The sequence below is a fragment of the Lissotriton helveticus genome, chromosome 8 (genome assembly GCF_964261635.1).
Source record: "Lissotriton helveticus chromosome 8, aLisHel1.1, whole genome shotgun sequence".
In the NCBI taxonomy this organism is placed as follows: Eukaryota; Metazoa; Chordata; class Amphibia; order Caudata; family Salamandridae; genus Lissotriton; species Lissotriton helveticus.
Genome location: NC_136069.1, coordinates 820050341 through 820076677, shown reverse-complemented (window position 1 = coordinate 820076677; position 26337 = coordinate 820050341). Strand labels below are relative to the sequence as shown.

The following is a 26337-nucleotide window of genomic DNA, read 5'->3' as shown; positions in this document are numbered from 1 at the left end:
GTGCCAACAATTCTCAAAGTTAATGCTTTTTCTGGTTGAGCATTGAACTGAATGCAGGGCTCTTTTGAAAGTGAGGTCTGTGAATCAACAGATACATCCACATGCCAATTATGTTATTGTTTTTAAGAGAATTCACTTTCTTGGAACGAGACTGCATGAACCCATCTTCAGGGCCTGGACAATTTCATGCAAAACGGCAACTCTCAACATTGCAGCCAAGACAATATAACTAGTGTTTCTGCCCGGTTTCGAACCGGGGACCTTTCGCATGTGAGGCGAACGTGATAACCACTACACTACAGAAACAGATACCTACAGGTGATTCTTCTGTGATGAAACTGCTCAAAACAGACTATTCCAAGGGCATCTGGTTTTAGATTTCTTTCATGCAACCTGCCCGACAGCCCTATCTGAACGCTTGTATATGCCTTGCAAGTTCAGCATTTTTGCAAAATGCTTAAAGAGAAATGTTTCCTATTTGCTCAGGCAGGGCAAGGTTAAAAGCATGAGACTCTAGCAAATAATCATCCACTACTGCAAAGAGAAAATTGATATTGGCTTTGAAATGCATACTTCAAAAGAGCACCAATGAAAGGGCTCGTCCGGGATTTGAACCTGGGACCTCTCGCACCCAAAGCGAGAATCATACCCCTAGACCAACAAGCCGTTGAAAGACCCTCACCTCTGAAAAGGTAATACCAGCTCTAAGCCCGCAATGAAGATCATGCTGGGGTCTTTTTCATGCTTGGTCTGTGAATTCACAGGAAATTCAGTGTCAACTTACCCTTTCTCAAACGATAGCACTATCATTTGTAAGTGTCCCCTTTTATTTTTTCTCAGCATTGGACAAGTCTTACAGGAAGTCAGCAGTTATTTATATATTTCTGCATTGGCTAGAGCCTAAAGAGAAAGAATAAAAAGCTGTTCATAACAACATAAGAAACACATTTTGCCTTTTCTCTCAAATACTTATTCCCTTTGTGCAAATCGGAATGCCAAGGTGAATAGCTGGGCCACAGATTCTGGCTAATTATCTATCTCTTGAATGCAAGAAGCAATAAAAACTGCCTAATGCAGGACTAAATCATTCCTTGCATAGCCTCTAACATCATAACATAACTGAGCTGCTGGTAACAAGCTAAGCAATGCCTTCCCAAAATGAGAAGTACATGTGCTTATGTGCTTATCCGCTCAATCAGCGCTCAATCAGGCTCGATCAAGGAAAGGTGGAAAGGGTCCAAATGGCTGTCCCTTCCTTTTTAGGGTGGGTCCTGCTGACTATCATAGGATTCCTCATAAGAGTGGCCAGGGTCAGAGGAAAAACTTTCAATGCTTCTTAGTGTTCTCTCCAGAAGCAGGCATTTTCTGTGCCTTTAATTTCAGGCTTTTCCCAGCAGTCTCTGTTCTGCCTATGTAAATTAACAAAAGCAGTGCTTATTCCTCACTTGCTCTAATGTCCTTCCTGTCCACAAAGCTCTGCCTAAGTATGCTTTTTTTCTTTTTCAGGGAAATTCTAAATGGTTTCTCTGTCCACTCTGTGGCAGTAGAATGCTGAGGTACAACTACAGAGGAATATATGAGTCTGAAGGACATGGAACTCTTAGCTAACACATCACAATATGTGATGCTTGCCAACCAAGCACTACATTCTGGTGCGCTGATGATCAGAACATTCTGCTCCTAAAGGAAAGAAAATACTGCTTGATTGAAAATAAAGTCTCTGTTTATATTAACGCTCTCTCTCTCCCTATATCTATCTATCTATCTATCTATCTATCTATCTATCTATCTATCTATCTATCTATCTATCTATCTATCTATCTATCTATCTATCTATCTATCTATCTATCTATCTATCTATCTATCTATCTATCTATCTTTATATATGGATACATGCATACACCTACTCATAGATATGCCATGCATTTCTTTGGATTTGTTTCAACCTCTTGCCATTTATTTGAGAATCCCTACTTTTCAAGTGACTGCAAATTAAGTCATCTCTGGCACGTTTTGGCTGATGCAAGGTAACCAAAACACAAGACAACTTTTAATAAAAATCATTGGTTTCTTTGTTAACGTGCACTGTCAAACATGGGACTTTCACACGTCAGGTAAATATGATAACCAATACACAACAGAAGCAGATGCAGATTGCTTATCAATGTCGTGATAGAACAGTTGTGATTTGAGTAGTAGAAGCGCCCCTGAATTGATACTTCTTATAAACAGCCTGTAAGATAGTCAAAAATGCATGCTAGGAGAGGAGATGCAAATATAAATGTATTAGAAAAATACATAAAGAGGAGTGATATGCTTTTATTCATGCAAGGCTAGAAAAAATCCCCATACTGTCGAAAGCATTCATACACCACCAAATGGAAATAAACAATTCTGACATTAAACGAAAAGGTGACGATGCATTTGTATCATCACCTTGAGAAGGATCATCTAGGAATTGAGCCCAAGCCTCAGCCCTTAAAACCAGAAACACTCCACTAAAATAGGAGGCCTGTTGGTGCCAACAATTCTCAAAGTTAATGCTTTTTCTGGTTGAGCATTGAACGAATGCAGGGCTCTTTTGAAAGTGAGGTCTGTGAATCAACAGATACATCCACATGCCAATTATGTTATTGTTTTTAAGAGAATTCACTTTCTTGGAACGAGACTGCATGAACCCATCTTCAGGGCCTGGACAATTTCATGCAAAACGGCAACTCTCAACATTGCAGCCAAGACAATATAACTAGTGTTTCTGCCCGGTTTCGAACCGGGGACCTTTCGCATGTGAGGCGAACGTGATAACCACTACACTACAGAAACAGATACCTACAGGTGATTCTTCTGTGATGAAACTGCTCAAAACAGACTATTCCAAGGGCATCTGGTTTTAGATTTCTTTCATGCAACCTGCCCGACAGCCCTATCTGAACGCTTGTATATGCCTTGCAAGTTCAGCATTTTTGCAAAATGCTTAAAGAGAAATGTTTCCTATTTGCTCAGGCAGGGCAAGGTTAAAAGCATGAGACTCTAGCAAATAATCATCCACTACTGCAAAGAGAAAATTGATATTGGCTTTGAAATGCATACTTCAAAAGAGCACCAATGAAAGGGCTCGTCCGGGATTTGAACCCGGGACCTCTCGCACCCAAAGCGAGAATCATACCCCTAGACCAACGAGCCGTTGAAAGACCCTCACCTCTGAAAAGGTAATACCAGCTCTAAGCCCGCAATGAAGATCATGCTGGGGTCTTTTTCATGCTTGGTCTGTGAATTCACAGGAAATTCAGTGTCAACTTACCCTTTCTCAAACGATAGCACTATCATTTGTAAGTGTCCCCTTTTATTTTTTCTCAGCATTGGACAAGTCTTACAGGAAGTCAGCAGTTATTTATATATTTCTGCATTGGCTAGAGCCTAAAGAGAAAGAATAAAAAGCTGTTCATAACAACATAAGAAACACATTTTGCCTTTTCTCTCAAATACTTATTCCCTTTGTGCAAATCGGAATGCCAAGGTGAATAGCTGGGCCACAGATTCTGGCTAATTATCTATCTCTTGAATGCAAGAAGCAATAAAAACTGCCTAATGCAGGACTAAAGCATTCCTTGCATAGCCTCTAACATCATAACATAACTGAGCTGCTGGTAACAAGCTAAGCAATGCCTTCCTAAAATGAGAAGTACATGTGCTTATGTGCTTATCCGCTCAATCAGCGCTCAATCAGGCTCGATCAGGCTCGATCTAGGAAAGGTGGAAAGGGTCCAAATGGCTGTCCCTTCCTTTTTAGGGTGGGTCCTGCTGACTATCATAGGATTCCTCTTAAGAGTGGCCAGGGTCAGAGGAAAAACTTTCAATGCTTCTTAGTGTTCTCTCCAGAAGCAGGCATTTTCTGTGCCTTTAATTTCAGGCTTTTCCCAGCAGTCTCTGTTCTGCCTATGTAAATTAACAAAAGCAGTGCTTATTCCTCACTTGCTCTAATGTCCTTCCTGTCCACAAAGCTCTGCCTAAGTATGCTTTTTTTCTTTTTCAGGGAAATTCTAAATGGTTTCTCTGTCCACTCTCTGGCAGTAGAATGCTGATTATGATGCCATGTTTTGTGGAATCACCAAGGTACAACTACAGAGGAATATATGAGTCTGAAGGACATGGAACTCTTAGCTAACACATCACAATTTGTGATGCTTGCCAACCAAGCACTACATTCTGGTGCGCTGATGATCAGAACATTCTGCTCCTAAAGGAAAGAAAATACCGCTTGATTGAAAATAAAGTCTCTGTTTATATTAATGCTCTCTCTCTCCCTATATCTATCTATCTATCTATCTATCTATCTATCTATCTATCTATCTATCTATCTATCTATCTATCTATCTATCTATCTATCTATCTATCTATCTATCTATCTATCTATCTATCTATCTATCTTTATATATGGATACATGCATACACCTACTCATAGATATGCCATGCATTTCTTTGGATTTGTTTCAACCTCTTGCCATTTATTTGAGAATCCCTACTTTTCAAGTGACTGCAAATTAAGTCATCTCTGGCACGTTTTGGCTGATGCAAGGTAACCAAAACACAAGACAACTTTTAATAAAAATCATTGGTTTCTTTGTTAACGTGCACTGTCAAACATGGGACTTTCACACGTCAGGTAAATATGATAACCAATACACAACAGAAGCAGATGCAGATTGCTTATCAATGTCGTGATAGAACAGTTGTGATTTGAGTAGTAGAAGCGCCCCTGAATTGATACTTCTTATAAACAGCCTGTAAGATAGTCAAAAATGCATGCTAGGAGAGGAGATGCAAATATAAATGTATTAGAAAAATACATAAAGAGGAGTGATATGCTTTTATTCATGCAAGGCTAGAAAAAATCCCCATACTGTCGAAAGCATTCATACACCACCAAATGGAAATAAACAATTCTGACATTAAACGAAAAGGTGACGATGCATTTGTATCATCACCTTGAGAAGGATCATCTAGGAATTGAGCCCAAGCCTCAGCCCTTAAAACCAGAAACACTCCACTAAAATAGGAGGCCTGTTGGTGCCAACAATTCTCAAAGTTAATGCTTTTTCTGGTTGAGCATTGAACGAATGCAGGGCTCTTTTGAAAGTGAGGTCTGTGAATCAACAGATACATCCACATGCCAATTATGTTATTGTTTTTAAGAGAATTCACTTTCTTGGAACGAGACTGCATGAACCCATCTTCAGGGCCTGGACAATTTCATGCAAAACGGCAACTCTCAACATTGCAGCCAAGACAATATAACTAGTGTTTCTGCCCGGTTTCGAACCGGGGACCTTTCGCATGTGAGGCGAACGTGATAACCACTACACTACAGAAACAGATACCTACAGGTGATTCTTCTGTGATGAAACTGCTCAAAACAGACTATTCCAAGGGCATCTGGTTTTAGATTTCTTTCATGCAACCTGCCCGACAGCCCTATCTGAACGCTTGTATATGCCTTGCAAGTTCAGCATTTTTGCAAAATGCTTAAAGAGAAATGTTTCCTATTTGCTCAGGCAGGGCAAGGTTAAAAGCATGAGACTCTAGCAAATAATCATCCACTACTGCAAAGAGAAAATTGATATTGGCTTTGAAATGCATACTTCAAAAGAGCACCAATGAAAGGGCTCGTCCGGGATTTGAACCCGGGACCTCTCGCACCCAAAGCGAGAATCATACCCCTAGACCAACGAGCCGTTGAAAGACCCTCACCTCTGAAAAGGTAATACCAGCTCTAAGCCCGCAATGAAGATCATGCTGGGGTCTTTTTCATGCTTGGTCTGTGAATTCACAGGAAATTCAGTGTCAACTTACCCTTTCTCAAACGATAGCACTATCATTTGTAAGTGTCCCCTTTTATTTTTTCTCAGCATTGGACAAGTCTTACAGGAAGTCAGCAGTTATTTATATATTTCTGCATTGGCTAGAGCCTAAAGAGAAAGAATAAAAAGCTGTTCATAACAACATAAGAAACACATTTTGCCTTTTCTCTCAAATACTTATTCCCTTTGTGCAAATCGGAATGCCAAGGTGAATAGCTGGGCCACAGATTCTGGCTAATTATCTATCTCTTGAATGCAAGAAGCAATAAAAACTGCCTAATGCAGGACTAAAGCATTCCTTGCATAGCCTCTAACATCATAACATAACTGAGCTGCTGGTAACAAGCTAAGCAATGCCTTCCTAAAATGAGAAGTACATGTGCTTATGTGCTTATCCGCTCAATCAGCGCTCAATCAGGCTCGATCAGGCTCGATCTAGGAAAGGTGGAAAGGGTCCAAATGGCTGTCCCTTCCTTTTTAGGGTGGGTCCTGCTGACTATCATAGGATTCCTCTTAAGAGTGGCCAGGGTCAGAGGAAAAACTTTCAATGCTTCTTAGTGTTCTCTCCAGAAGCAGGCATTTTCTGTGCCTTTAATTTCAGGCTTTTCCCAGCAGTCTCTGTTCTGCCTATGTAAATTAACAAAAGCAGTGCTTATTCCTCACTTGCTCTAATGTCCTTCCTGTCCACAAAGCTCTGCCTAAGTATGCTTTTTTTCTTTTTCAGGGAAATTCTAAATGGTTTCTCTGTCCACTCTCTGGCAGTAGAATGCTGATTATGATGCCATGTTTTGTGGAATCACCAAGGTACAACTACAGAGGAATATATGAGTCTGAAGGACATGGAACTCTTAGCTAACACATCACAATTTGTGATGCTTGCCAACCAAGCACTACATTCTGGTGCGCTGATGATCAGAACATTCTGCTCCTAAAGGAAAGAAAATACCGCTTGATTGAAAATAAAGTCTCTGTTTATATTAATGCTCTCTCTCTCCCTATATCTATCTATCTATCTATCTATCTATCTATCTATCTATCTATCTATCTATCTATCTATCTATCTATCTATCTATCTATCTATCCATCTATCTATCTATCTATCTATCTATCTATCTATCTATCTATCTATCTATCTATCTATCTATCTATCTATCTATCTATCTATCTATCTATCTCTCTGTCTGTCTGTCTGTCTGTCTGTCTGTCTGTCTGTCTGTCCGTCTATCCATTCATCCATCCATCCATCCATCCATCCATCCATCCATCCATCCATCCATCCATCCATCCATCCATCCATCCATCCATCCATCCATCCATCCATCTATCTATCTATCTATCTATCTATCTATCTATCTATCTATCTATCTATCTATCTATCTATCTATCTATCTATCTATCTATCTATCTATCTATCTATCTATCTATCTATCTATCTATCTATCTATCTATCTATCTGTCTATCTATCTATCTATCTATCTATCTATCTATCTATATATATGGATACATGCATACACCTACACATAGATATGCCATGCATTTCTTTGGATTTGTTTCAACCTCTTGCCATTTATTTGAGAATCCCTACTTTTCAAGTGACTGCAAATGAAGTAATCTCTGGCACGGTTTGGCTGATGCAAGGTAACCAAAACACGAGACAACTTTTAATAAAAATCATTGGTTTCTTTGTTAACGTGCACTGTCCAACATGGGACTTTCACACGTCAGGTAAGTATGATAACCAATACACAACAGAAGCAGATGCAGATTGCTTATCAATGTCGTGATAGAACAGTTGTGATTTGAGTAGAAGAAGCGCCCCTGAATTGATACTTATTATATACAGCCTGTAAGATAGTCAAAAATGCATGCTAGGAGAGGAGATGCAAATATAAATGTATTAGAAAAATACATAAAGAGGAGTGATATGCTTTTATTCATGCAAGGCTAGAAAAAATCCCCATACTGTCGAAAGCATTCATACACCACCAAATGGAAATAAACAATTCTGACATTAAACGAAAAGGTGACGATGCATTTGTATCATCACCTTGAGAAGGATCATCTAGGAATTGAGCCCAAGCCTCAGCACTTAAAAACCAGAAACACTCCACTAAAATAAGAGGCCTATTGGTGCCAACAATTCTCAAAGTTAATGCTTGTTCTGGTTGAGCATTGAACCGAAAGCAGGGCTCTTTTGAAAGTGAGGTCTGTGAATCAACAGATACATCCACATGCCAATTATGTTATTGTTTTTAAGAGAATTCACTTTCTTGGAACGAGACTGCATGAACCCATCTTCAGGGCCTGGACAATTTCATGCAAAACGGCAACTCTCAACATTGCAGCCAAGACAATATAACTAGTGTTTCTGCCCGGTTTCGAACCGGGGACCTTTCCCGTGTGAGGCGAACGTGATAACCACTACACTACAGAAACAGATACCTACAGGTGATTCTTCTGTGATGAAACTGCTCAAAACAGGCTATTCCAAGGGCATCTGGTTTTAGATTTCTTTCATGCAACCTGCCCGACAGCCCTATCTGAACGCTTGTATATGCCTTGCAAGTTCAGCATTTTTGCAAAATGCTTAAAGAGAAATGTTTCCTATTTGCTCAGGCAGGGCAAGGTTAAAAGCATGAGACTCTAGCAAATATGCATCCACTACTGCAAAGAGAAAATTGATATTGGCTTTGAAATGCATATTTCAAAAGAGCACCAATGCAAGGGCTCGTCCAGGATTTGAACCCGGGACCTCTCGCACCCTAAGCGAGAATCATACCCCTAGACCAACGAGCCGTTGAAAGACCCTCACCTCTGAAAAGGTAATACCAGCTCTAAGCCCGCAATGAAGATCATGCTGGGGTCTTTTTCATGCTTGGTCTGTGAATTCACAGGAAATTCAGTGTCAACTTACCCTTTCTCAAACGATAGCACTATCATTTGTAAGTGTCCCCTTTTATTTTGTCTCAGCATTGGACACCTCTTACAGGAAGTCAGCAGTTATTTATATATTTCTGCATTGGCTAGAGCCTAAAGAGAAAGAATAAAAAGCTGTTCATAACAACATAAGAAACACATTTTGCCTTTTCTCTCAAATACTTATTCCCTTTGTGCAAATCGGAATGCCAAGGTGAATAGCTGGGCCACAGATTCTGGCTAATTATCTATCTCTTGAATGCAAGAAACAATAAAAACTGCCTAATGCAGGACTAAAGCATTCCTTGCATAGCCTCTAACATCATAACATAACTGAGCTGCTGGTAACAAGCTAAGCAATGCCTTCCCAAAATGAGAAGTACATGTGCTTATGTGCTTATCCGCTCAATCAGGCTCGATCAGGCGAGATATAGAAAAGGTGGAAAGGGTCCAAATGGCTGTCCCTTCCTTTTTAGGGTGGGTCCTGCTGACTATCATAGGATTCCTCTTAAGAGTGGCCAGGGTCAGAGGAAAAACTTTCAATGCTTCTTAGTGTTCTCTCCAGAAGCAGGCATTTTCTGTGCCTTTAATTTCAGGATTTTCCCAGCAGTCTCTGTTCTGCCTATGTAAATTAACAAAAGCAGTGCTTATTCCTCACTTGCTCTAATGTCCTTCCTGTCCACAAAGCTCTGCCTAAGTATGCTTTTTTTCTTTTTCAGGGAAATTCTAAATGGTTTCTCTGTCCACTCTGTGGCAGTAGAATGCTGATTATGATGCCATGTTTTGTGGAATCACCAAGGTACAACTACAGAGGAATATATGAGTCTGAAGGACATGGAACTCTTAGCTAACACATCACAATATGTGATGCTTGCCAACCAAGCACTACATTCTGGTGCGCTGATGATCAGAACATTCTGCTCCTAAAGGAAAGAAAATACCGCTTGATTGAAAATAAAGTCTCTGTTTATATTAACGCTCTCTCTCTCCCTATATCTATCTATCTATCTATCTATCTATCTATCTATCTATCTATCTATCTATCTATCTATCTATCTATCTATCTATCTATCTATCTATCTATCTATCTATCTATCTATCTATCTATCTATCTATCTATCTATCTATCTATCTATCTATCTTTATATATGGATACATGCATACACCTACTCATAGATATGCCATGCATTTCTTTGGATGTGTTTCAACCTCTTGCCATTTATTTGAGAATCCCTACTTTTCAAGTGACTGCAAATGAAGTCATCTCTGGCACGTTTTGGCTGATGCAAGGTAACCAAAACACAAGACAACTTTTAATAAAAATCATTGGTTTCTTTGTTAACGTGCACTGTCAAACATGGGACTTTCACACGTCAGGTAAATATGATAACCAATACACAACAGAAGCAGATGCAGATTGCTTATCAATGTCGTGATAGAACAGTTGTGATTTGAGTAGTAGAAGCGCCCCTGAATTGATACTTATTATATACAGCCTGTAAGATAGTCAAAAATGCATGCTAGGAGAGGAGATGCAAATATAAATGTATTAGAAAAATACATAAAGAGGAGTGATATGCTTTTATTCATGCAAGGCTAGAAAAAATCCCCATACTGTCGAAAGCATTCATACACCACCAAATGGAAATAAACAATTCTGACATTAAACGAAAAGGTGACGATGCATTTGTATCATCACCTTGAGAAGGATCATCTAGGAATTGAGCCCAAGCCTCAGCACTTAAAACCAGAAACACTCCACTAAAATAGGAGGCCTGTTGGTGCCAACAATTCTCTAAGTTAATGCTTGTTCTGGTTGAGCATTGAACCGAATGCAGGGCTCTTTTGAAAGTGAGGTCTGTGAATCAACAGATACATCCACATGCCAATTATGTTATTGTTTTTAAGAGAATTCACTTTCTTGGAACGAGACTGCATGAACCCATCTTCAGGGCCTGGACAATTTCATGCAAAACGGCAACTCTCAACATTGCAGCCAAGACAATATAACTAGTGTTTCTGCCCGGTTTCGAACCGGGGACCTTTCGCGTGTGAGGCGAACGTGATAACCACTACACTACAGAAACAGATACCTACAGGTGATTCTTCTGTGATGAAACTGCTCAAAACAGACTATTCCAAGGGCATCTGGTTTTAGATTTCTTGCATGCAACCTGCCCGACAGCCCTATCTGAACGCTTGTATATGCCTTGCAAGTTCAGCATTTTTGCAAAATGCTTAAAGAGAAATGTTTCCTATTTGCTCAGGCAGGGCAAGGTTAAAAGCATGAGACTCTAGCAAATAATCATCCACTACTGCAAAGAAAAAATTGATATTGGCTTTGAAATGCATACTTCAAAAGAGCACCAATGAAAGGGCTCGTCCGGGATTTGAACCCGGGACCTCTCGCACCCAAAGCGAGAATCATACCCCTAGACCAATGAGCCGTTGAAAGACCCTCACCTCTGAAAAGGTAATACCAGCTCTAAGCCCGCAATGAAGATCATGCTGGGGTCTTTTTCATGCTTGGTCTGTGAATTCACAGGAAATTCAGTGTCAACTTACCCTTTCTCAAACGATAGCACTATCATTTGTAAGTGTCCCCTTTTATTTTGTCTCAGCATTGGACACGTCTTACAGGAAGTCAGCAGTTATTTATATATTTCTGCATTGGCTAGAGCCTAAAGAGAAAGAATAAAAAGCTGTTCATAACAACATAAGAAACACATTTTGCCTTTTCTCTCCAATACTTATTCCCTTTGTGCAAATCGGAATGCCAAGGTGAATAGCTGGGCCACAGATTCTGGCTAATTATCTATCTCTTGAATGCAAGAAGCAATAAAAACTGCCTAATGCAGGACTAAAGCATTCCTTGCATAGCCTCTAACATCATAACATAACTGAGCTGCTGGTAACAAGCTAAGCAATGCCTTCCCAAAATGAGAAGTACATGTGCTTATGTGCTTATGTGCTTATGTGCTTATGTGCTTATGTGCTTATGTGCTTATGTGCTTATGTGCTTATGTGCTTATGTGCTTATCCGCTCAATCAGCGCTCAATAGGCTCGATCAGGCGAGATATAGGAAAGGTGGAAAGGGTCCAAATGGCTGTCCCTTCCTTTTTAGGGTGGGTCCTGCTGACTATCATAGGATTCCTCTTAAGAGTGGCCAGGGTCAGAGGAAAAACTTTCAATGCTTCTTAGTGTTCTCTCCAGAAGCAGGCATTTTCTGTGCCTTTAATTTCAGGCTTTTCCCAGCAGTCTCTGTTCTGCCTATGTAAATTAACAAAAGCAGTGCTTATTCCTCACTTGCTCTAATGTCCTTCCTGTCCACAAAGCTCTGCCTAAGTATGCTTTTTTTCTTTTTCAGGGAAATTCTAAATGGTTTCTCTGTCAACTCTGTGGCAGTAGAATGCTGATTATGATGCCATGTTTTGTGGAATCACCAAGGTACAACTACAGAGGAATATATGAGTCTGAAGGACATGGAACTCTTAGCTAACACATCACAATATGTGATGCTTGCCAACCAAGCACTACATTCTGGTGCGCTGATGATCAGAACATTCTGCTCCTAAAGGAAAGAAAATACCGCTTGATTGAAAATAAAGTCTCTGTTTATATTAACGCTCTCTCTCTCCCTATATCTATCTATCTATCTATCTATCTATCTATCTATCTATCTATCTATCTATCTATCTATCTATCTATCTATCTATCTATCTATCTATCTATCTATCTATCTATCTATCTATCTATCTATCTATCTATCTATCTATCTATCTATCTATCTATCTATCTATCTATCTATCTATCTATCTATCTATCTATCTATCTATCTATATCTCTATCTATCTATCTATCTATCTATCTATCTGTCTATCTATCTATCTTTATATATGGATACATGCATACACCTACTCATAGATATGCCATGCATTTCTTTGGATTTGTTTCAACCTCTTGCCATTTATTTGAGAATCCCTACATTTCAAGTGACTGCAAATGAAGTCATCTCTGGCACGTTTTGGCTGATGCAAGGTAACCAAAACACAAGACAACTTTTAATAAAAATCATTGGTTTCTTTGTTAACGTGCACTGTCAAACATGGGACTTTCACACGTCAGGTAAATATGATAACCAATACACAACAGAAGCAGATGCAGATTGCTTATCAATGTCGTGATAGAACAGTTGTGATTTGAGTAGTAGAAGCGCCCCTGAATTGATACTTATTATATACAGCCTGTAAGATAGTCAAAAATGCATGCTAGGAGAGGAGATGCAAATATAAATGTATTAGAAAAATACATAAAGAGGAGTGATATGCTTTTATTCATGCAAGGCTAGAAAAAATCCCCATACTGTCGAAAGCATTCATACACCACCAAATGGAAATAAACAATTCTGACATTAAACGAAAAGGTGACGATGCATTTGTATCATCACCTTGAGAAGGATCATCTAGGAATTGAGCCCAAGCCTCAGCACTTAAAACCAGAAACACTCCACTAAAATAGGAGGCCTGTTGGTGCCAACAATTCTCAAAGTTAATGCTTGTTCTGGTTGAGCATTGAACCGAATGCAGGGCTCTTTTGAAAGTGAGGTCTGTGAATCAACAGATACATCCACATGCCAATTATGTTATTGTTTTTAAGAGAATTCACTTTCTTGGAACGAGACTGCATGAACCCATCTTCAGGGCCTGGACAATTTCATGCAAAACAGCAACTCTCAACATTGCAGCCAAGACAATATAACTAGAGTTTCTGCCCGGTTTCGAACCGGGGACCTTTCGCGTGTGAGTCGAACGTGATAACCACTACACTACAGAAACAGATACCTACAGGTGATTCTTCTGTGATGAAACTGCTCAAAACAGACTATTCCAAGGGCATCTGGTTTTAGATTTCTTTCATGCAACCTGCCCGACAGCCCTATCTGAACGCTTGTATATGCCTTGCAAGTTCAGCATTTTTGCAAAATGCTTAAAGAGAAATGTTTCCTATTTGCTCAGGCAGGGCAAGGTTAAAAGCATGAGACTCTAGCAAATAATCATCCACTACTGCAAAGAGAAGATTGATATTGGCTTTGAAATGCATACTTCAAAAGAGCACCAATGAAAGGGCTCGTCCGGGATTTGAACCCGGGACCTCTCGCACCCAAAGCGAGAATCATACCCCTAGACCAACGAGCCGTTGAAAGACCCTCACCTCTGAAAAGGTAATACCAGCTCTAAGCCCGCAAGCCCGCAATGAAGATCATGCTGGGGTCTTTTTCATGCTTGGTCTGTGAATTCACAGGAAATTCAGTGTCAACTTACCCTTTCTCAAACGATAGCACTATCATTTGTAAGTGTCCCCTTTTATTTTTTCTCAGCATTGGACAAGTCTTACAGGAAGTCAGCAGTTATATATATATTTCTGCATTGGCTAGAGCCTAAAGAGAAAGAATAAAAAGCTGTTCATAACAACATAAGAAACACATTTTGCCTTTTCTCTCAAATACTTATTCCCTTTGTGCAAATCGGAATGCCAAGGTGAATAGCTGGGCCACAGATTCTGGCTAATTATCTATCACTTGAATGCAAGAAGCAATAAAAACTGCCTAATGCAGGACTAAAGCATTCCTTGCATAGCCTCTAACATCATAACATAACTGAGCTGCTGGTAACAAGCTAAGCAATGCCTTCCCAAAATGAGAAGTACATGTGCTTATGTGCTTATGTGCTTATCCGCTCAATCAGCGCTCAATTAGCTCGATCAGGCGAGATATAGGAAAGGTGGAAAGGGTCCAAATGGCTGTCCCTTCCTTTTTAGGGTGGGTCCTGCTGACTATCATAGGATTCCTCTTAAGAGTGGCCAGGGTCAGAGGAAAAACTTTCAATGCTTCTTAGTGTTCTCTCCAGAAGCAGGCATTTTCTGTGCCTTTAATTTCAGGCTTTTCCCAGCAGTCTCTGTTCTGCCTATGTAAATTAACAAAAGCAGTGCTTATTCCTCACTTGCTCTAATGTCCTTCCTGTCCACAAAGCTCTGCCTAAGTATGCTTTTTTTCTTTTTCAGGGAAATTCTAAATGGTTTCTCTGTCCACTCTGTGGCAGTAGAATGCTGATTATGATGCCATGTTTTGTGGAATCACCAAGGTACAACTACAGAGGAATATATGAGTCTGAAGGACATGGAACTCTTAGCTAACACATCACAATATGTGATGCTTGCCAACCAAGCACTACATTCTGGTGCGCTGATGATAAGAATATTCTGCTCCTAAAGGAAAGAAAATACCGCTTGATTGAAAATAAAGTCTCTGTTTATATTAACGCTCTCTCTCTCCCTATATCTATCTATCTATCTATCTATCTATCTATCTATCTATCTATCTATCTATCTATCTATCTATCTATCTATCTATCTATCTATCTATCTAGCTTTATATATGGATACATGCATACACCTACTCATAGATATGCCATGCATTTCTTTCGATTTGTTTCAACCTCTTGCCATTTATTTGAGAATCCCTACTTTTCAAGTGACTGCAAATGAAGTCATCTCTGGCACGTTTTGGCTGATGCAAGGTAACCAAAACACAAGACAACTTTTAATAAAAATCATTGGTTTCTTTGTTAACGTTCACTGTCAAACATGGGACTTTCACACGTCAGGTAAATATGATAACCAATACACAACAGAAGCAGATGCAGATTGCTTATCAATGTCGTGATAGAACAGTTGTGATTTGAGTAGTAGAAGCGCCCCTGAATTGATACTTATTATATACAGCCTGTAAGATAGTCAAAAATGCATGCTAGGAGAGGAGATGCAAATATAAATGTATTAGAAAAATACATAAAGAGGAGTGATATGCTTTTATTCATGCAAGGCTAGAAAAAATCCCCATACTGTCGAAAGCATTCATACACCACCAAATGGAAATAAACAATTCTGACATTAAACGAAAAGGTGACGATGCATTTGTATCATCACCTCGAGAAGGATCATCTAGGAATTGAGCCCAAGCCTCAGCACTTAAAACCAGAAACACTCCACTAAAATAGGAGGCCTGTTGGTGCCAACGATTCTCAAAGTTAATGCTTGTTCTGGTTGAGCATTGAACCGAATGCAGGGCTCTTTTGAAAGTGAGGTCTGTGAATCAACAGATACATCCACATGCCAATTATGTTATTGTTTTTAAGAGAATTCACTTTCTTGGAACGAGACTGCATGAACCCATCTTCAGGGCCTGGACAATTTCATGCAAAACGGCAACTCTCAACATTGCAGCCAAGACAATATAACTAGTGTTTCTGCCCGGTTTCGAACCGGGGACCTTTCGCGTGTGAGGCAAACGTGATAACCACTACACTACAGAAACAGATACCTACAGGTGATTCTTCTGTGATGAAACTGCTCAAAACAGACTATTCCAAGGGCATCTGGTTTTAGATTTCTTTCATGCAACCTGCCCGACAGCCCTATCTGAACGCTTGTATATGCCTTGCAAGTTCAGCATTTTTGCAAAATGCTTAAAGAGAAATGTTTCCTATTTGCTCAGGCAGGGCAAGGTTAAAAGCATGAGACTCTAGCAAATAATCATCCACTACTGCAAAGAGAAAATTGATATTGGCTTTGAAATGCATACTTCAAAAGAGCACCAATGAAAGGGCTCGTCCGGGATTTGAACCCGGGACCTCTCGTTGAAAGACCCTCACCTCTGAAAAGGTAATACCAGCTCTAAGCCCGCAATGAAGATCATGCTGGGGTCTTTTTCATGCTTGGTCTGTGAATTCACAGGAAATTCAGTGTCAACTTACCCTTTCTCAAACGATAGCACTATCATTTGTAAGTGTCCCCTTTTATTTTTTCTCAGCATTGGACAAGTCTTACAGGAAGTCAGCAGTTATTTATATATTTCTGCATTGGCTAGAGCCTAAAGAGAAAGAATAAAAAGCTGTTCATAACAACATAAGAAACACATTTTGCCTTTTCTCTCAAATACTTATTCCCTTTGTGCAAATCGGAATGCCAAGGTGAATAGCTGGGCCACAGATTCTGGCTAATTATCTATCTCTTGAATGCAAGAAGCAATAAAAACTGCCTAATGCAGGACTAAAGCATTCCTTGCATAGCCTCTAACATCATAACATAACTGAGCTGCTGGTAACAAGCTAAGCAATGCCTTCCCAAAATGAGAAGTACATGTGCTTATGTGCTTATCCGCTCAATCAGGCTCGATCAGGCTCGATATAGGAAAGGTGGAAAGGGTCCAAATGGCTGTCCCTTCCTTTTTAGGGTGGGTCCTGCTGACTATCATAGGATTCCTCTTAAGAGTGGCCAGGGTCAGAGGAAAAACTTTCAATGCTTCTTAGTGTTCTCTCCAGAAGCAGGCATTTTCTGTGCCTTCAATTTCAGGCTTTTCCCAGCAGTCTCTGTTCTGCCTATGTAAATTAACAAAAGCAGTGCTTATTCCTCACTTGCTCTAATGTCCTTCCTGTCCACAAAGCTCTGCCTAAGTATGCTTTTTTTCTTTTTCAGGGAAATTCTAAATGGTTTCTCTGTCCACTCTGTGGCAGTAGAATGCTGATTATGATGCCATGTTTTGTGGAATCACCAAGGTACAACTACAGAGGAATATATGAGTCTGAAGGACATGGAACTCTTAGCTAACACATCACAATATTTGATGCTTGCCAACCAAGTACTACATTCTGGTGCGCTGATGATCAGAACATTCTGCTCCTAAAGGAAAGAAAATACCGCTTGATTGAAAATAAAGTCTCTGTTTATATTAACGCTCTCTCTCTCCCTATATCTATCTATCTATCTATCTATCTATCTATCTATCTATCTATCTATCTATCTATCTATCTATCTATCTATCTATCTATCTATCTATCTATCTATCTATCTATCTATCTATCTATCTATCTATCTATCTATCTATCTTTATATATGGATACATGCATACACCTACTCATAGATATGCCATGCATTTCTTTGGATTTGTTTCAACCTCTTGCCATTTATTTGAGAATCCCTACTTTTCAAGTGACTGCAAATGAAGTCATCTCTGGCACGTTTTGGCTGATGCAAGGTAACCAAAACACAAGACAACTTTTAATAAAAATCATTGGTTTCTTTGTTAACGTGCACTGTCAAACATGGGACTTTCACACGTCAGGTAAACATGATAACCAATACACAACAGAAGCAGATGCAGATTGCTTATCAATGTCGTGATAGAACAGTTGTGATTTGAGTAGTAGAAGCGCCCCTGAATTGATACTTATTATATACAGCCTGTAAGATAGTCAAAAATGCATGCTAGGAGAGGAGATGCAAATATAAATGTAGTAGAAAAATACATAAAGAGGAGAGATATGCTTTTATTCATGCAAGGCTAGAAAAAATCCCCATACTGTCGAAAGCATTCATACACCACCAAATGGAAATAAACAATTCTGACATTAAACGAAAAGGTGACGATGCATTTGTATCATCACCTTGAGAAGGATCATCTAGGAATTGAGCCCAAGCCTCAGCACTTAAAACCAGAAACACTCCACTAAAATAGGAGGCCTGTTGGTGCCAACAATTCTCAAAGTTAATGCTTGTTCTGGTTGAGCATTGAACCGAATGCAGGGCTCTTTTGAAAGTGAGGTCTGTGAATCAACAGATACACCCACATGCCAATTATGTTATTGTTTTTAAGAGAATTCACTTTCTTGGAACGAGACTGCATGAACCCATCTTCAGGGCCTGGACAATTTCATGCAAAACAGCAACTCTCAACATTGCAGCCAAGACAATATAACTAGAGTTTCTGCCCGGTTTCGAACCGGGGACCTTTCGCGTGTGAGTCGAACGTGATAACCACTACACTACAGAAACAGATACCTACAGGTGATTCTTCTGTGATGAAACTGCTCAAAACAGACTATTCCAAGGGCATCTGGTTTTAGATTTCTTTCATGCAACCTGCCCGACAGCCCTATCTGAACGCTTGTATATGCCTTGCAAGTTCAGCATTTTTGCAAAATGCTTAAAGAGAAATGTTTCCTATTTCCTCAGGCAGGGCAAGGTTAAAAGCATGAGACTCTAGCAAATAATCATCCACTACTGCAAAGAGAAAATTGATATTGGCTTTGAAATGCATACTTCAAAAGAGCACCAATGAAAGGGCTCGTCCGGGATTTGAACCCGGGACCTCTCGCACCCAAAGCGAGAATCATACCCCTAGACCAACGAGCCGTTGAAAGACCCTCACCTCTGAAAAGGTAATACCAGCTCTAAGCCCGCAATGAAGATCATGCTGGGGTCTTTTTCATGCTTGGTCTGTGAATTCACAGGAAATTCAGTGTCAACTTACCCTTTCTCAAACGATAGCACTATCATTTGTAAGTGTCCCCTTTTATTTTTTCTCAGCATTGGACAAGTCTTACAGGAAGTCAGCAGTTATTTATATATTTCTGCATTGGCTAGAGCCTAAAGAGAAAGAATAAAAAGCTGTTCATAACAACATAAGAAACACATTTTGCCTTTTCTCTCAAATACTTATTCCCTTTGTGCAAATCGGAATGCCAAGGTGAATAGCTGGGCCACAGATTCTGGCTAATTATCTATCTCTTGAATGCAAGAAGCAATAAAAACTGCCTAATGCAGGACTAAAGCATTCCTTGCATAGCCTCTAACATCATAACATAACTGAGCTGCTGGTAACAAGCTAAGCAATGCCTTCCCAAAATGAGAAGTACATGTGCTTATGTGCTTATCCGCTCAATCAGCGCTCGATCAGGCTCGATATAGGAAAGGTGGAAAGGGTCCAAATGGCTGTCCCTTCCTTTTTAGGGTGGGTCCTGCTGACTATCATAGGATTCCTCTTAAGAGTGGCCAGGGTCAGAGGAAAAACTTTCAATGCTTCTTAGTGTTCTCTCCAGAAGCAGGCATTTTCTGTGCCTTTAATTTCAGGCTTTTCCCAGCAGTCTCTGTTCTGCCTATGTAAATTAACAAAAGCAGTGCTTATTCCTCACTTGCTCTAATGTCCTTCCTGTCCACAAAGCTCTGCCTAAGTATGCTTTTTTTCTTTTTCAGGGAAATTCTAAATGGTTTCTCTGTCCACTCTGTGGCAGTAGAATGCTGATTATGATGCCATGTTTTGTGGAATCACCAAGGTACAACTACAGAGGAATATATGAGTCTGAAGGACATGGAACTCTTAGCTAACACATCACAATATGTGATGCTTGCCAACCAAGCACTACATTCTGGTGCGCTGATGATCAGAACATTCTGCTCCTAAAGGAAAGAAAATACCGCTTGATTGAAAATAAAGTCTCTGTTTATATTAACGCTCTCTCTCTCCCTATATCTATCTATCTATCTATCTATCTATCTATCTATCTATCTATCTATCTATCTATCTATCTATCTATCTATCTATCTATCTATCTATCTATCTATCTATCTATCTATCTATCTATCTATCTATCTATCTATCTATCTATCTATCTATCTATCTATCTATCTATCTATCTATCTGTCTGTCTGTCTGTCTGTCTGTCTGTCTGTCTGTCTGTCTGTCTGTCTGTCTGTCTGTCTGTCCGTCTATCCATTCATCCATCCATCCATCCATCCATCCATCCATCCATCTATCTATTTATCTATCTATCTATCTATCTATCTATCTATCTATCTATCTATCTATCTATCTATCTATCTATCTATCTATCTATCTATCTATCTATCTATCTTTATATATGGATACATGCATACACCTACACATAGATATGCCATGCATTTCTTTGGATTTGTTTCAACCTCTTGCCATTTATTTGAGAATCCCTACTTTTCAAGTGACTGCAAATGAAGTAATCTCTGGCACGGTTTGGCTGATGCAAGGTAACCAAAACACAAGACAACTTTTAATAAAAATCATTGGTTTCTTTGTTAACGTGCACTGTCCAACATGGGACTTTCACACGTCAGGTAAATATGATAACCAATACACAACAGAAGCAGATGCAGATTGCTTATCAATGTCGTGATAGAACAGTTGTGATTTGAGTAGAAGAAGCGCCCCTGAATTGATACTTATTATATACAGCCTGTAAGATAGTCAAAAATGCATGCTAGGAGAGGAGATGCAAATATAAATGTATTAGAAAAATACATAAAGAGGAGTGATATGCTTTTATTCATGCAAGGCTAGAAAAAATCCCCATACTGTCGAAAGCATTCATACACCACCAAATGGAAATAAACAATTCTGACATTAAACGAAAAGGTGACGATGCATTTGTATCATCACCTTGAGAAGGATCATCTAGGAATTGAGCCCAAGCCTCAGCACTTAAAAACCAGAAACACTCCACTAAAATAAGAGGCCTATTGGTGCCAACAATTCTCAAAGTTAATGCTTGTTCTGGTTGAGCATTGAACCGAAAGCAGGGCTCTTTTGAAAGTGAGGTCTGTGAATCAACAGATACATCCACATGCCAATTATGTTATTGTTTTTAAGAGAATTCACTTTCTTGGAACGAGACTGCATGAACCCATCTTCAGGGCCTGGACAATTTCATGCAAAACGGCAACTCTCAACATTGCAGCCAAGACAATATAACTAGTGTTTCTGCCCGGTTTCGAACCGGGGACCTTTCGCTTGTGAGGCGAACGTGATAACCACTACACTACAGAAACAGATACCTACAGGTGATTCTTCTGTGATAAAACTGCTCAAAACAGGCTATTCCAAGGGCATCTGGTTTTAGATTTCTTTCATGCAACCTGCCCGACAGCCCTATCTGAACGCTTGTATATGCCTTGCAAGTTCAGCATTTTTGCAAAATGCTTAAAGAGAAATGTTTCCTATTTGCTCAGGCAGGGCAAGGTTAAAAGCATGAGACTCTAGCAAATATGCATCCACTACTGCAAAGAGAAAATTGATATTGGCTTTGAAATGCATACTTCAAAAGAGCACCAATGAAAGGGCTCGTCCGGGATTTGAACCCGGGACCTCTCGCACCCTAAGCGAGAATCATACCCCTAGACCAATGAGCCGTTGAAAAACCCTCACCTCTGAAAAGGTAATACCAGCTCTAGGCCCGCAATGAAGATCATGCTGGGGTCTTTTTCATGCTTGGTCTGTGAATTCACAGGAAATTCAGTGTCAACTTACCCTTTCTCAAACGATAGCACTATCATTTGTAAGTGTCCCCTTTTATTTTGTCTCAGCATTGGACACGTCTTACAGGAAGTCAGCAGTTATTTATATATTTCTGCATTGGCTAGAGCCTAAAGAGAAAGAATAAAAAGCTGTTCATAACAACATAAGAAACACATTTTGCCTTTTCTCTCCAATACTTATTCCCTTTTTGCAAATCGGAATGCCAAGGTGAATAGCTGGGCCACAGATTCTGGCTAATTATCTATCTCTTGAATGCAAGAAGCAATAAAAACTGCCTAATGCAGGACTAAAGGATTCCTTGCATAGCCTCTAACATCATAACATAACTGAGCTGCTGGTAACAAGCTAAGCAATGCCTTCCCAAAATGAGAAGTACATGTGCTTATGTGCTTATCCGCTCAATCAGGCTCGATCAGGCGAGATATAGAAAAGGTGGAAAGGGTCCAAATGGCTGTCCCTTCCTTTTTAGGGTGGGTCCTGCTGACTATCATAGGATTCCTCTTAAGAGTGGCCAGGGTCAGAGGAAAAACTTTCAATGCTTCTTAGTGTTCTCTCCAGAAGCAGGCATTTTCTGTGCCTTTAATGTCAGGCTTTTCCCAGCAGTCTCTGTTCTGCCTATGTAAATTAACAAAAGCAGTGCTTATTCCTCACTTGCTCTAATGTCCTTCCTGTCCACAAAGCTCTGCCTAAGTATGCTTTTTTTCTTTTTCAGGGAAATTCTAAATGGTTTCTCTGTCCACTCTGTGGCAGTAGAATGCTGATTATGATGCCATGTTTTGTGGAATCACCAAGGTACAACTACAGAGGAATATATGAGTCTGAAGGACATGGAACTCTTAGCTAACACATCACAATATGTGATGCTTGCCAACCAAGCACTACATTCTGGTGCGCTGATGATCAGAACATTCTGCTCCTAAAGGAAAGAAAATACTGCTTGATTGAAAATAAAGTCTCTGTTTATATTAACGCTCTCTCTCTCCCTATATCTATCTATCTATCTATCTATCTATCTATCTATCTATCTATCTATCTATCTATCTATCTATCTATCTATCTATCTATCTATCTATCTATCTATCTATCTATCTATCTTTATATATGGATACATGCATACACCTACTCATAGATATGCCATGCATTTCTTTGGATTTGTTTCAACCTCTTGCCATTTATTAGAGAATCCCTACTTTTCAAGTGACTGCAAATGAAGTCATCTCTGGCACGTTTTGGCTGATGCAAGGTAACCAAAACACAAGACAACTTTTAATAAAAATCATTGGTTTCTTTGTTAACGTGCACTGTCAAACATGGGACTTTCACACGTCAGGTAAACATGATAACCAATACACAACAGAAGCAGATGCAGATTGCTTATCAATGTCGTGATAGAACAGTTGTGATTTGAGTAGTAGAAGCGCCCCTGAATTGATACTTATTATATACAGCCTGTAAAATAGTCAAAAATGCATGCTAGGAGAGGAGATGCAAATATAAATGTAGTAGAAAAATACATAAAGAGGAGAGATATGCTTTTATTCATGCAAGGCTAGAAAAAATCCCCATACTGTCGAAAGCATTCATACACCACCAAATGGAAATAAACAATTCTGACATTAAACGAAAAGGTGACGATGCATTTGTATCATCACCTTGAGAAGGATCATCTAGGAATTGAGCCCAAGCCTTAGCACTTAAAACCAGAAACACTCCACTAAAATAGGAGGCCTGTTGGTGCCAACAATTCTCAAAGTTAATGCTTGTTCTGGTTGAGCATTGAACCGAATGCAGGGCTCTTTTGAAAGTGAGGTCTGTGAATCAACAGATACATCCACATGCCAATTATGTTATTGTTTTTAAGAGAATTCACTTTCTTGGAACGAGACTGCATGAACCCATCTTCAGGGCCTGGACAATTTCATGCAAAACAGCAACTCTCAACATTGCAGCCAAGACAATATAACTAGAGTTTCTGCCCGGTTTCGAACCGGGGACCTTTCGCGTGTGAGTCGAACGTGATAACCACTACACTACAGAAACAGATACCTACAGGTGAGTCTTCTGTGATGAAACTGCTCAAAACAGACTATTCCAAGGGCATCTGGTTTTAGATTTCTTTCATGCAACCTGCCCGACAGCCCTATCTGAACGCTTGTATATGCCTTGCAAGTTCAGCATTTTTGCAAAATGCTTAAAGAGAAAAGTTTCCTATTTGCTCAGGCAGGGCAAGGTTAAAAGCATGAGACTCTAGCAAATAATCATCCACTACTGCAAAGAGAAAATTGATATTGGCTTTGAAATGCATACTTCAAAAGAGCACCAATGAAAGGGCTCGTCCGGGATTTGAACCCGGGACCTCTCGCACCCAAAGCGAGAATCATACCCCTATACCAACGAGCTGTTGAAAGACCCTCACCTCTGAAAAGGTAATACCAGCTCTAAGCCCGCAATGAATATCATGCTGGGGTCTTTTTCATGCTTGGTCTGTGAATTCACAGGAAATTCAGTGTCAACTTACCCTTTCTCAAACGATAGCACTATCATTTGTAAGTGTCCCCTTTTATTTTTTCTCAGCATTGGACAAGTCTTACAGGAAGTCAGCAGTTATTTATATATTTCTGCATTGGCTTGAGCCTAAAGAGAAGGAATAAAAAGCTGTTCATAACAACATAAGAAACACATTTTGCCTTTTCTCTCAAATACTTATTCCCTTTGTGCAAATCGGAATGCCAAGGTGAATAGCTGGGCCACAGATTCTGGCTAATTATCTATCTCTTGAATGCAAGAAGCAATAAAAACTGCCTAATGCAGGACTAAACCATTCCTTGCATAGCCCCTAACATCATAACATAACTGAGCTGCTGGTAACAAGCTAAGCAATGCCTTCCCAAAATGAGAAGTACATGTGCTTATCCGCTCAATCAGCGCTCAATCAGCGCTCAATCAGGCTCGATATAGGAAAGGTGGAAAGGGTCCAAATGGCTGTCCCTTCCTTTTTAGGGTGGGTCCTGCTGACTATCATAGGATTCCTCTTAAGAGTGGCCAGGGTCAGAAGAAAAACTTTCAATGCTTCTTAGTGTTCTCTCCAGAAGCAGGCATTTTCTGTGCCTTTAAATTAAGGCTTTTCCCAGCAGTCTCTGTTCTGCCTATGTAAATTAACAAAAGCAGTGCTTATTCCTCACTTGCTCTAATGTCCTTCCTGTCCACAAAGCTCTGCCTAAGTATGCTTTTTTTCTTTTTCAGGGAAATTCTAAATGGTTTCTCTGTCCACTCTGTGGCAGTAGAATGCTGATTATGATGCCATGTTTTGTGGAATCACCAAGGTACAACTACAGAGGAATATATGAGTCTGAAGGACATGGAACTCTTAGCTAACACATCACAATATGTGATGCTTGCCAACCAAGCACTACATTCTGGTGCGCTGATGATCAGAACATTCTGCTCCTAAAGGAAAGAAAATACCGCTTGATTGAAAATAAAGTCTCTGTTTATATTAACGCTCTCTCTCTCCCTATATCTATCTATCTATCTATCTATCTATCTATCTATCTATCTATCTATCTATCTATCTATCTATCTATCTATCTATCTATCTATCTATCTATCTATCTATCTATCTATCTATCTATCTATCTATCTATCTATCTATCTATCTATCTATCTATCTTTATATATGGATACATGCATACACCTACTCATAGATATGCCATGCATTTCTTTGGATTTGTTTCAACCTCTTGCCATTTATTTGAGAATCCCTACTTTTCAAGTGACTGCAAATGAAGTCATCTCTGGCACGTTTTGGCTGATGCAAGGTAACCAAAACACAAGACAACTTTTAATAAAAATCATTGTTTTCTTTGTTAACGTGCACTGTCAAACATGGGACTTTCACACGTCAGGTAAACATGATAACCAATACACAACAGAAGCAGATGCAGATTGCTTATCAATGTCGTGATAGAGCAGTTGTGATTTGAGTAGTAGAAGCGCCCCTGAATTGATACTTATTATATACAGCCTGTAAGATAGTCAAAAATGCATGCTAGGAGAGGAGATGCAAATATAAATGTAGTAGAAAAATACATAAAGAGGAGTGATATGCTTTTATTCATGCAAGGCTAGAAAAAATCCCCATACTGTCGAAAGCATTCATACACCACCAAATGGAAATAAACAATTCTGACATTAAACGAAAAGGTGACGATGCATTTGTATCATCACCTTGAGAAGGATCATCTAGGAATTGAGCCCAAGCCTCAGCACTTAAAACCAGAAACACTCCACTAAAATAGGAGGCCTGTTGGTGCCAACAATTCTCAAAGTTAATGCTTGTTCTGGTTGAGCATTGAACCGAATGCAGGGCTCTTTTGAAAGT

At 39.6% G+C, this 26337-nt stretch overlaps 19 non-coding genes across 19 annotated transcripts; all 19 read right to left on the bottom strand.

The window, feature by feature from the left end:
• Positions 1 to 233: 233 nt before the first annotated feature.
• On the bottom strand, positions 234 to 306 carry TRNAV-CAC (transfer RNA valine (anticodon CAC)). The gene has a single exon. It is a non-coding gene; the product is annotated as a tRNA-Val (tRNA).
• A 288-nt stretch (positions 307 to 594) lies between these two features.
• On the bottom strand, positions 595 to 666 carry TRNAP-UGG (transfer RNA proline (anticodon UGG)). The gene has a single exon. It is a non-coding gene; the product is annotated as a tRNA-Pro (tRNA).
• Positions 667 to 2750: 2084 nt separating this feature from the next.
• Positions 2751 to 2823, bottom strand: TRNAV-CAC (transfer RNA valine (anticodon CAC)). The gene has a single exon. It is a non-coding gene; the product is annotated as a tRNA-Val (tRNA).
• Positions 2824 to 3111: 288 nt separating this feature from the next.
• TRNAP-UGG (transfer RNA proline (anticodon UGG)) lies at positions 3112 to 3183 on the bottom strand. Its single transcript has one exon. It is a non-coding gene; the product is annotated as a tRNA-Pro (tRNA).
• Positions 3184 to 5299: 2116 nt separating this feature from the next.
• On the bottom strand, positions 5300 to 5372 carry TRNAV-CAC (transfer RNA valine (anticodon CAC)). Its single transcript has one exon. It is a non-coding gene; the product is annotated as a tRNA-Val (tRNA).
• A 288-nt stretch (positions 5373 to 5660) lies between these two features.
• TRNAP-UGG (transfer RNA proline (anticodon UGG)) lies at positions 5661 to 5732 on the bottom strand. The gene has a single exon. It is a non-coding gene; the product is annotated as a tRNA-Pro (tRNA).
• A 2490-nt stretch (positions 5733 to 8222) lies between these two features.
• Positions 8223 to 8295, bottom strand: TRNAV-CAC (transfer RNA valine (anticodon CAC)). The gene has a single exon. It is a non-coding gene; the product is annotated as a tRNA-Val (tRNA).
• Positions 8296 to 8583: 288 nt separating this feature from the next.
• TRNAP-AGG (transfer RNA proline (anticodon AGG)) lies at positions 8584 to 8655 on the bottom strand. Its single transcript has one exon. It is a non-coding gene; the product is annotated as a tRNA-Pro (tRNA).
• Positions 8656 to 10789: 2134 nt separating this feature from the next.
• Positions 10790 to 10862, bottom strand: TRNAV-CAC (transfer RNA valine (anticodon CAC)). The gene has a single exon. It is a non-coding gene; the product is annotated as a tRNA-Val (tRNA).
• Positions 10863 to 11150: 288 nt separating this feature from the next.
• On the bottom strand, positions 11151 to 11222 carry TRNAP-UGG (transfer RNA proline (anticodon UGG)). The gene has a single exon. It is a non-coding gene; the product is annotated as a tRNA-Pro (tRNA).
• Positions 11223 to 13538: 2316 nt separating this feature from the next.
• Positions 13539 to 13611, bottom strand: TRNAV-CAC (transfer RNA valine (anticodon CAC)). The gene has a single exon. It is a non-coding gene; the product is annotated as a tRNA-Val (tRNA).
• Positions 13612 to 13899: 288 nt separating this feature from the next.
• Positions 13900 to 13971, bottom strand: TRNAP-UGG (transfer RNA proline (anticodon UGG)). Its single transcript has one exon. It is a non-coding gene; the product is annotated as a tRNA-Pro (tRNA).
• A 2104-nt stretch (positions 13972 to 16075) lies between these two features.
• On the bottom strand, positions 16076 to 16148 carry TRNAV-CAC (transfer RNA valine (anticodon CAC)). Its single transcript has one exon. It is a non-coding gene; the product is annotated as a tRNA-Val (tRNA).
• Positions 16149 to 18591: 2443 nt separating this feature from the next.
• Positions 18592 to 18664, bottom strand: TRNAV-CAC (transfer RNA valine (anticodon CAC)). Its single transcript has one exon. It is a non-coding gene; the product is annotated as a tRNA-Val (tRNA).
• Positions 18665 to 18952: 288 nt separating this feature from the next.
• Positions 18953 to 19024, bottom strand: TRNAP-UGG (transfer RNA proline (anticodon UGG)). The gene has a single exon. It is a non-coding gene; the product is annotated as a tRNA-Pro (tRNA).
• A 2372-nt stretch (positions 19025 to 21396) lies between these two features.
• TRNAV-CAC (transfer RNA valine (anticodon CAC)) lies at positions 21397 to 21469 on the bottom strand. The gene has a single exon. It is a non-coding gene; the product is annotated as a tRNA-Val (tRNA).
• A 288-nt stretch (positions 21470 to 21757) lies between these two features.
• TRNAP-AGG (transfer RNA proline (anticodon AGG)) lies at positions 21758 to 21829 on the bottom strand. The gene has a single exon. It is a non-coding gene; the product is annotated as a tRNA-Pro (tRNA).
• A 2094-nt stretch (positions 21830 to 23923) lies between these two features.
• Positions 23924 to 23996, bottom strand: TRNAV-CAC (transfer RNA valine (anticodon CAC)). The gene has a single exon. It is a non-coding gene; the product is annotated as a tRNA-Val (tRNA).
• A 288-nt stretch (positions 23997 to 24284) lies between these two features.
• TRNAP-UGG (transfer RNA proline (anticodon UGG)) lies at positions 24285 to 24356 on the bottom strand. Its single transcript has one exon. It is a non-coding gene; the product is annotated as a tRNA-Pro (tRNA).
• Positions 24357 to 26337: the final 1981 nt, after the last annotated feature.